The 10453-nt window shown below is 40.3% G+C and overlaps 1 long non-coding RNA gene across 1 annotated transcript; it reads left to right on the top strand.

The window, feature by feature from the left end:
- The first annotated feature begins 4554 nt into the window (after window positions 1-4554).
- Window positions 4555-9899, top strand: LOC121140809. Its single transcript, XR_005877734.1, has 2 exons — window positions 4555-4601; window positions 9110-9899. It is a non-coding gene; the product is annotated as an uncharacterized LOC121140809 (long non-coding RNA).
- The last annotated feature ends 554 nt before the right edge of the window (window positions 9900-10453 follow it).

Genomic DNA, 10453 nt, shown 5'->3' with positions numbered 1-10453 from the left:
AGTTTGCATCCATTTCTAATATTTGACTGCTGACAGATTTGAAGCTTTGCCTTTTTTCCTGTTTGCTTCTCATTTCTGCAGGATGAGAAGAAACCTGGGTCATCCCTCCTTTGCAGCTAGTAAGAAACTCAAATCAAAAAGCCTCAGTGAAAGCTTCTAGGCCATTCTCATTCTGTTCCTTGGTTCCTTGCTGTCTACTCTCAGACCAGCTTGGTGACTGTGTTTTCAGGAAGCCGAACCTGTCCATACCCTCATGGTGTGTGTGTGTGTGTGTGTGTGTGTGTGTGTGAGAGAGAGAGAGAGAGAGAGAGAGAGAGAGAGAGAGAGAGAGAGAGAGAGAGAGAGAGAGAGAGAGAGGAGAGAGAAGAGAGGAGAGGAGACAGAGGGGAGAGACATGGTTCTGAACATTGGAAATAAAATTTTGGATGGGTGGGGCCCTCTTATTTCTGACTAGCAACTATTCTAGTCATCATCACCATCTTCATCATCATCATCATTATTGTCATTGAAAAGATGGAACTTTGGCTCTTAAATTACCTGCAAGGTCTTCCCATGGAATATTTGACTTGAGCTCTTATACTTATTTGATCATAGTACTCATGGAAGGGAAGGAATGGGCTGCCAATTAGATGGTAGCATTTTCAAAAATGGCAAGAGTGTTATGAGGGCTTCGTTGTAGGACAGGACTTCGTTTATTGAGGCTGTGAATCAAATCAATCTGAATATTGAAGAACAGATAAAAATATCCTTTTTTCTGTCTGCAGAAGGTGGCAGTGAGCATGTCTGTGTAGATAGAGGTCATGCTTAGTGTGTGTGTGTGTGTGTGTGTGTGTGTGTGTGTGTATGTGTGTGTGTGTGTATGCATGAATGTATATACAGCAGGTGGAGGGGGAAGTAGATTTTCTTGCTCTGGGTAAGTTCTGGCAGTTGCCCAGAGTAGTTATATTTTGATGAAGCCATGAAAATTCCAAGTTGCTGATTTTGAGTAGTAAACAATGGAATGTAGAAATGGAGGTTGCTAGTGCTGTATCTGAGAGAATAGAAGTCTTGTAGTAAGAGATGTGGTAGAGATGAATTACCAAGGTAACACATAGCTTGGGAATCAACGTGAAGCAATTTAAAGGACAGCCGTAAATTGGAAGTTGTGGTCAAGGTGAACTGCTGGGAGTCTCCCCAGTTCACATTCTAAACCATCTCCTTGCTGCATTCTGCATGCTCTTTTCTATTTGAAGGAAAATGACTGAATAGTTTGCACTGTGTTTTCTCAGGCAGTTGATAGATGGCAGAAGTGTATTGACAACTCAGAAGGAGCAGTCTCCAAGGGAGTGTGGACTGAATACACTGGTTATTACAAAGTTGCTGGAAGAGTAATTCTGGCTTTTGTTTCTTCTCCAAAAATTAGACACTGAAACATTCTATGATTGTTTTTAATCTGCTCCACATGATGTGAATACACAGTGAATACAATTCTGTTTGCCAGACAATGTTTTCTCGATTCATTTGTTGTTGAAACAAAAGGAATATAATTTATGATTGTTGCTAATTCAACCCAGTTATGAGGTGCTTTTATAAACTTGCATATGCAGAGGTATGGTGATGGGGCTCAGAGGAGAAGAGCCAGAGAGTCTGAAAGTTGGCTCATGTGTGCTCTGGTTTGTGTGTAGACTCATGGCTTTGGAAACAATGAGATAAGGGATGGAGTTTTCCAAACAGGCAAGTGGATTCTGCAGGGACCTTCCAGAGTGACTCAACATTCCCTGTAAACAATGATGATCTGTTATTCCAGAGGGATCTGGAGACAGGTGCACAGGGGAAAGCCCCAGGATTCAGAGAGTGGCCATAAGTGCAGAAATCAAGGCCCCTGGGGCATTAAAGACAGCTTTGTCTTGATGATGACATAACATACATTGTTCTGTCGCTGATCGCCTTTTCATGAACTTGGCTTTCACAGAAAACTCTGCTGTAAGTTAAGTAAGTAAGTAAGTAAGAATGTGCTCCATTCTTCATTGGTTTTTCAGGTCTTCACTTTCTGTTGTGTATTATCATAATAGTAATTATTCATAAAAACAATTTGGTTCCTTTTTCAAAAAAAAAACATTTTTCTTACCAGTGAAAAGAAACCATGGTAAGGAGGTTGAAATGTATACAATTCCTGCAGAGTGGCTTAGTGTTTGCTTCTGATACTTGATGTCTGAGTGTTATATTACCTCAGAAGAGGTTTGTGTGCACACCTTCTGTATTTTCTCCTCACCATCTCCCCTCCTTCCTCCTTTGCTTGGTTTCTTCGTTAACAGCCAATCAAGGTGCTACTACAGGTCAAACCATGAACTGAAATCAAAGTATGTTTAGTCAAAGATGATAAATGACTCTGTTCTGTTTTTAAGTATCTGGAAGAGGAAAGAAGTACCCCAGTTCAAGATAGGATACCTTCATTGCTTTAAGAAAGGGGTAGCATTATGGTCAGAATCATGACCCTCACTGGGTTTCTCTGCAACTAAAGCCATGCTGCTATATTTCTTCCTCAGTTACCCTTCTTAAACAATCTTTAATCATCCTTTTCATTTCTTTGACGAGCAACTTTAGTCTAGCTTGGACCTTTATTCAAAAGAATGGGGCTCTCTCAGGGTCAACTTTCAACCATTAATTTCTTCTGACAATGGAAGACATCTTGAAATAATTTTACTTCAAACAATACAATAGATTTGTTTAAAATTATTTTATTTCAACTTGTATGTATGTATGTTCATGTGAAAACATTTATCCATAGAAAAGGGTCTTGGATCTCTAGGAGCTGGAGTTAAGGTAATTGTGAGCTACTCAATGCAACTCAGTCCTCTACAAGAACAGTATGTGTTTTTAACTGCTGAGCAGTTTCTCCAGCCCTATGCTTTTAGTTGTTTGTTTGGTTTTGGTTTTTTTTGGACAAGTTTGCTCTTTTATTTCTGTCCATAAAAATTTATTAGAGCTCTTTAGATGCTACCATGGATAGTTTTTCTTGTTCCTTGTGATCTCCTTAAGTAGCTGCATTATCCCCATGGCATCATTTGCATGGTCTGCATAGTGGCGGCTTAGAAGTTACTATCAAGCAAGGTCTCCTTTCTAATTTTTCAGAAGAGTTACCTAAAGACATCATACACTCCCTATGTGAAAGTCAAATTTCATGATTTCTCTTCTGTTTTGTAATCTAAGCCTCCCTTGTGATCATGTTCTCTTTCATAAGAACATTCCACCCATGTGGAGGCATGAAGCCTAGGATTTTCTGGTCCAATATCTTGTTTTTACTCTCTGAAATATTTATTAGTGTGATGTTGTCAAGAAATGTCTGCCTTCTCCATGCACAAAATATGAAAATGTTATCAAATGAAACAATTCTTGTGGTTGATAAGAGGTAGAAAATGGCTTATGACTTGAAAACTTTGGAAAAGAAAGTTCTGTAGAAGATCACATGCATTCAAAATTATGTTAGATGAAAGAACTATGGAGGAAATGGTTGAAGAACAGTCATTGGAAATGTATGGGTCTTGCTACCATTTATTTATTATTGATTTTAATTTGAGAATTTCATGAATGAGTACTGTATTTGCATCATTTCTACCCCTCTCTCTCCAAATCCCCCCATGCCTCCCACCCTCCTGAAAATTCACGATTTCTTCTTAATTCATGTGTTTAATTGGCATGTCTTATGACTAACACATAGATACATGTGCAGACACACACATACACACATATATTGCTGAGTATATTTAGTGTTGCTTATAGGTATATGTGTTTAGGATTGACCCCTTGGGATTAGATAATCTACCAGAGCTCATCCGTGAAGAAGACTGATTCCCCTGTTCTCAGCAAGCATTCATAGTCTAGCTTTTCATCAATGGGTGGGGCCTCTGAAATTTCTCCAATTCACATTGCATGTCAACTGGTGTCAACACTGTGCAGATTTTATTCATCTCATCGTATTACCCAGACTTCATGGGTGCAGCTCCTGTCATGTGTATAGAGGGCACTATCTCACAGCAGACATCCTGGTACTCTTGTGTCTTACAGTCTTTCTGCTCCTACAACCCCTCTGCTTTGATGCTCCATGAGATTTACATGCAGGGGTTGCAGTATACATATTATCAGTTGGGGTTGGGCATCAGATGGTCAGTTGTTCTCTGGATTTGGGCGGTTTTGGGTTTCTGCAATGGTCTTTATCTACTGCAAAAGAAGCTTCTTTAAGGAGGGGTAAGAGCTACCTGCAGACATAAGGGTAAGTCTTTAGAACCCAGCTAGAACCTCATATTGGTTTAGGAAACTGGTAGTAGTAGCTCCTCCTATAGGGTCCATGACTTCACTAGCCTCAGGCAGCTGACTAGGATTACAGAACAGGCACAAGTTCCCTCCTATTGACTGAGTCTTAAGTCCAGCTAGATAGGTGTTGGTTACTCTCAAGTTATAAGTACAACCATTGTACCATTAGGAGTAGCTTACCATGCTGATCATTGTAGTCCATAGGCTTTAAAGGTTGGTGCAACTATTGATCTCTTTTCTCCCATGGCATCTTGTATACATACAGCACCTTCCAGTACTATGGGAGCTAGTCTTCAGAAGGATGCTTCCAGGTAGGTTCCAGTTTGATCCTTCTAAATATTGTGTATAAAAGTGTGTGGCCATACGTTCTTACACTCAAGGTTTTATAGGAAGGCAGTGGCAATAGAGTATATGGTTTTGGAAATTTCTTGGACTCCCCTGACCAACAACTCAAAGTGAGGTTTCCCATGCCTGGCACTGGATGTTTTGTTAAATAATCTATGCTTTGGGGGAGCATTATCATTCTAGGTGTCATAGTTTATTATATGTGTATGCATATATATTCTATACAAAGAGAGAGTGTGTGCAGGTGTGCGCACACACGCACATGCACGTACACACACACTCACTCACACACACACATACACAGTAATCACAATCTAATGCTTCTTATGACTTTTTCAATTAGAATGAGATTTGCCTAAAACTCAAGATCCACTGAGGTTACTTTGCACAGTTACATTTCTTCACAGCTTCTTAGGATTAACAGGGTGCTAACAACTGCTCTCCTTACCACTGCCATCCATGATGGGACCTTGCAACAGGCACAATTAGCATCCTATGAAGTCCATGTTGCCTTTTTTCCAAAAAAAATCTATTTATTCCTGTGAAGAACACATACTTTATGCTTTGCCCTTAAACAGATCTCGTGTGATGGGTCCTTCTGTTTACTACTGTTATCCTGTGAGGTGCACGAAAGTATGACTATAATCTTCTGTACTGAAAGAATAAGTGTTCTAGACTGAAGTCATAAAGTAGAGAAACACTGAAGGAAGAACATCGGAAGCATAGCATTTATAAGAGACATTGTTTTCAGAAGATAAATCTAGAAAGAAAATTTGGTGCCAGATAAGGAAAGGCCCTAAATTTGTGTCTGGGAAGAATGTTTTTCATTTTGTTATTTTCTGCAGACCATATAGAGACACTGAAGACTTTTAAACATATGACTGCCAAAAAGGCTTATGTTTAACCAGACTGAGGCAATACGGTATAGAAACTAAGAGCTCATTTGAATTAGAAGACATAGATTAAAATCATTGCTCCACTATTCATTCACTATAAAGCTTGGTTTATTTAGTGTGTGTGTGCTCCATGTGTGGTCATGTGGAGATTGACACCATGCTGTCTTCCTCCATTGCCTCTCCAGCTTATGCTTTGAGGCAGGGTCTCTCACTGAACCTGTAACTCACCAGTTCAGGTAGAATGACTGGCCAGAGAGTCTTACTTTGGTGCCCTCAGTGGTAAAAACAACCAAAAGGTTTGGTGACCATGCAAGACACAATTTAGTGACCATGAAGGCACCACTTTCAATGAAGACACAGTCTGGTGACCTTGAAGACAACAGTTTCAATGAAGGTTTAAGGGAGAAGTAAAATGGAGAGTGATGAAAGTACAAATCCCTCTTCAAGACGAAGACACGAAAGAATGGGAGGGAGCAAAGAGTTCAGAAAACCAGAAAAACGTCAAAAGGGAGAGAGGGATCTTTGAAAGACTATTTTTTAATCATATGTTTCTCCAGAAGAAAGCATTGTATCTCTTGGAGCTAGAGTTACAGTTGTGTGGGACTTGATGTGGGTGCTGGTCTTCTAGCTGGGGTACTCTGGAAGAGTCACAAGCACTTTTAAACACGGATCCATCTCTCCAGCCTCATGAGTTTTTTTAATAGCTCAGTGTTCTGGAGGTTATGATATTCTTCCCTCTATCTTCCAAATTTGCGGATCACAAGGTAGTATACCTTGTGCCAGTCATGTCTGGCAGAAAATGAATTTCACTAAGAAAAGAAAAACAGGAGAAAGATGAAAATCACACAGGTTCTGTATAAGATGACTTTGATCTACAGAAAGCATTCCATGGATCTGCTGAGAATAGAGTGAAAGCAGACTGTGATTTTGAGTATAGGTTTGGAAAGTCTCCCAGGGGATAAGGAAGTATCAGTCAGACATAAGTTACAGGTGGCAGCACTGACGTACTAGCTAAATTTGACTAGGGTGATATTTTCTATTGAGATTCCATTAAAACGTGTCTGGGGGAATGATTGTTATTCCTAGATCCAGGAAAACAGTTTCTAAATGCTGTAGGACAGATTCAGTCTGCAATGTTTGGAAAAATATTCTAAGATAAGAAAACTAAAAAGCAATGAGATAATCTCTCTTCTCAAGAAGTTTGGCTTACGGTGGAAGATAGACATTCACACCAATAGTATCAAGAGTTCAGTAAGGGTTTCATGAGACACACACTTTATCATCAGTGTTCATCCTCAGTCTGCGTCAGATACACACTCTATCATCAGTGTTTATGACCCTTTCGCAGCCATCCACGATTATGTAAAGAACAGCAAAATATTTACATGGTTCCCAACACTCTGCTTTTTTGTTTCAACTCTCACACTATAAACAAATACTCCCCCCCCCCGCTACTCAGAGCCATGCTTTTTTATTGGTGAGATTTTATTTTGCACGCTTAGAGTGACTTCAGGTTGAAAAGGTCCACAGGAACTGCAGATATGGCTCATCTATGAGCTAATTCTTCTCTTTCACAGATTCCGTTTCTAGCACTCACTGCGAGGTTCACAACTGCCCATAACTCCAGTTCCAGGGGCTCCAAAGCCCTCTGACCTCCATGGGCATCTGCACACATGTGGTGCACCTACAGATAAGTAGGCCAACACTCATACCCGTAAAATAAAGAATAAAAAGTAAGTCTTTAAATTGCTGTCAAGCTCAGTTGTCAAGTGCTGCCTGGAATTCCTACACATAAGAAAACAAAAGGCTCTAATAACCTCCCAGAGTAAGTATGAGTGGTGGTGAGGCTTCTTTCACACGTGTAATAAAGTGTTGTAGGTCATAGTTCAGTGTTAATGAATCACAATACACACTAGATGACTTAAAACATAAACATACATTAAAAGGATATGTTTGGCTGGTTTCCAGAAATGCAGGAACACACCCTTTCTCTTGCCTGGGAACAGAGACTCAATATTTGCTAGTTCAGCATTTTGTGGTGACTTCGCAGACACTAAGTAATGAGAGCAGTAAGACTTGATGGAGCAATGGAGTCAGGACAGAAAGTTGACAGTTCTCTCAGGGGAGGTTAAGGTTCCCAAAGGAATCCTTTTTCTAAAAGATTCCCAGACATTCACTGGAAGACTACCTCCAATCTGCTAAAGGCAGCAGAGGGAAGACGGATTGACCAATAGCCAAAAGTTCCAAATTAAATTAATCTCTTTGTCCCATGGGAACTGTTTGTCACAGCGCAAAGTTGCACAATACTGAAAACACATGTGTCACTCAATTGCACAGAGATTGTTTAGCATCTTAGGGACATACTGAAACTCCATGTGGCTTGGAAGTCTGTCCCTGTCCTGATGACAGCTCAACCCCCAGGGAGAGCCTCTCAGCTCTGTCTAAGAGTGCAGCCTCTCCAACCCCCTTAGTTTCAACCTTGTTTGAACAGAATGTCTAGACTTCCAAAAAGGATTTGAGTAACTGAGTTATGTGCAAGTTAGCATTCCCTGGTACCTTTCACTTGGCCTTCACTGGAATCTGTGATCTTAATGATAAAAGAACACTGCCTCATTAATAATGATTTATATAATCAGTGTAGTATTTAACAGTTTCCAAAATAATTTGCTTTAGAGATATCATGAAGTGGGTATAATTTCTAAAATTCAATGGTGAGAACCCGGGGCTCAGAGATGTTAAGTCCATGGGGAAGCTGACACTTGAATGCAGTCTTTCTGGCTTCATGGTTTATATCTATGCCTTGTTGTGGTTGGAACTTGAACTGTCCCCACAGGCTCATGTGCTTGAATACTTGATCCCCTGATAGCAGCACTTGGGAAGTTGTAGTACCTTCAGAACATAGAGACTTGTCACCAGGGGGCTGGCTTTGGGTTTAGAGCCTGCCCTCCACTTCTCTCTTGCTTCCTGACTGCCTCCACGTCATGATGGACTACATCTCTCTGGAATCCTAGAGAAAGAAGCCCTTTCTCCCTTCTGTGTACTTTCTTTAAGGTATTCTATCACAGGAACAAAAAGGTAACTAAAACATTTTGGGTATTCTAGTCATTTAGGTATTCTAGTCATTTAGGTATTCTAGTCATTTAGACTTTTAGGATGCTCCTCACATGTGCTGAGATACTTCAAAATCTGATGAGACAGGGATGACAGTCAAAAGTACTTGGTGCAGATTTTCACTGGCCATTTTGTTATCTGTTTTTATTTATTTTAAATTACTAGTGCATAGGTTAAAGGTTTATTTGCATCCATGCATGATGATTTGTTTTAGAAAACAATGTTATCTCCCGCCCCCTTGCAGTTTAGTAAAGGAATTTACAACACTGAGAATGAACTGGTGTGTAATGAAGAAAAATGTCAGAATTCCGTTACTTTTGTTGTGTGTGTTCTGAGGGTCGGGTATAGACCCTTACACATTAGAAGCACAAACCTATCACTGAATTATACACCCATCCCTTGACCTTTGATTTTGTGGACACGTTCATTCTTGGCCTTTGAACCTAACTAAGATCTCGGTTTTGCAGATATAAAAACCAGGAGCAAGAAGAGGGAGTTGCAGTCCCTTGCTGTGCTGTGTGAAGAAAGTTGGAAGTCCATGTTCACTCTGAGCAGCTTAGGGTGGCCATTTGGACAAAAGGTTAGGGGCCTAAGGACCTGTGGTCAATGATGCCCTTGTGGTCCACTATCTGTGCTTCCTTGGATGATTTGCTTAATGCTCCTGAGCTCCCGGGTTTTTGTATAGTAAGAATGAGTTAATATGAGAAAGCAGAAAATGGCTCCACTGTAAGCTTGCCAAATTGAGGATCAAAGTGATCAGTGCCCACTAATAGGAATGCAGCTATGAAACTGCTGCTGAGTTCTTTGTCTTGATACCATCTGTTACTGAAGCCTTTCTGACTCCATCAGGGTGGAGGGTGGGGCATGCTTTCCCTCCCTTTTGCTACTGAAAATGAGATACTTTACACAAGTCCTTGATTGCTACCCACTGCATTTCCTATTCTGCTTGTGCAGGTAATACAATTTTAGCAGAAGCAAAGTCATAAATCCTGACTCCAAATCAAGTATTCTTTCATCTGTGATGACGCGCATAGGTACATTACATAAGACATAGGACAAGTTGTCTTCCATATGGCTTAGAGCTTTATTTCCATGTACATCTCATATTTTTGTATCATAAAACTTACCAGCAACTCAAGAAACAAAGCAGTTAATATACATGTGGTGCTTTTAAATTTGTACATAAAATGTGAACTGAAAAGAGAGAGAGAGGGAGAGGGAGAGAGAGAGAGAGAGAGAGAGAGAGAGAGAGAGAGAGAGAGAGAGAGAGAGAGAGAGAGAGAGAGAGGAGAGAGAATGAAATAAAGGATAGCCAAGTAAAGTGGAGATAAGAACATGGATAGATACCATTGCTTAAAATAAGTACCTGGTGCACCTAGGAACACTGTGCCTAGAGTACTGTGCACATGATGTAGGGTCTTCAGAATGATTGCAGAATGGGCATTGTTCTCATTTTGCAAATAAAGAGGCACTTGGAAATGAGTCTTACCATCAGGTCTTATTTCAAAGCCTTACATTCTTCACACTGCAGCTTATCCTTTCCCTGTGCGGATGGATGGATGCAGAGAGAAAGTGGACTGTTCTTTAGGTTTAATAGAAAATCGCCAAAAATTCCACATGGTAGAAAGTAAAACGAGGTGACACAGACCCCATATGCCAATACATCTTTAAGAAGAGTGAATCCTGAATGTAACAGCAGTGAAATCAAGTGTCCCCTTATGTGTGACTTTCCTTACTTTCACAAACCAGTGTACCAGGCCATGAAGTATCAGCGTGCTTAAGGACTTGCTGAGGAAAGTTAAGGTTACAAT

Source organism: Mesocricetus auratus, unplaced genomic scaffold, assembly GCF_017639785.1.
Source record: "Mesocricetus auratus isolate SY011 unplaced genomic scaffold, BCM_Maur_2.0 Super-Scaffold_100006, whole genome shotgun sequence".
Lineage (NCBI taxonomy): Eukaryota > Metazoa > Chordata > Mammalia > Rodentia > Cricetidae > Mesocricetus > Mesocricetus auratus.
This window is presented reverse-complemented; position numbering and strand designations above follow the sequence as displayed.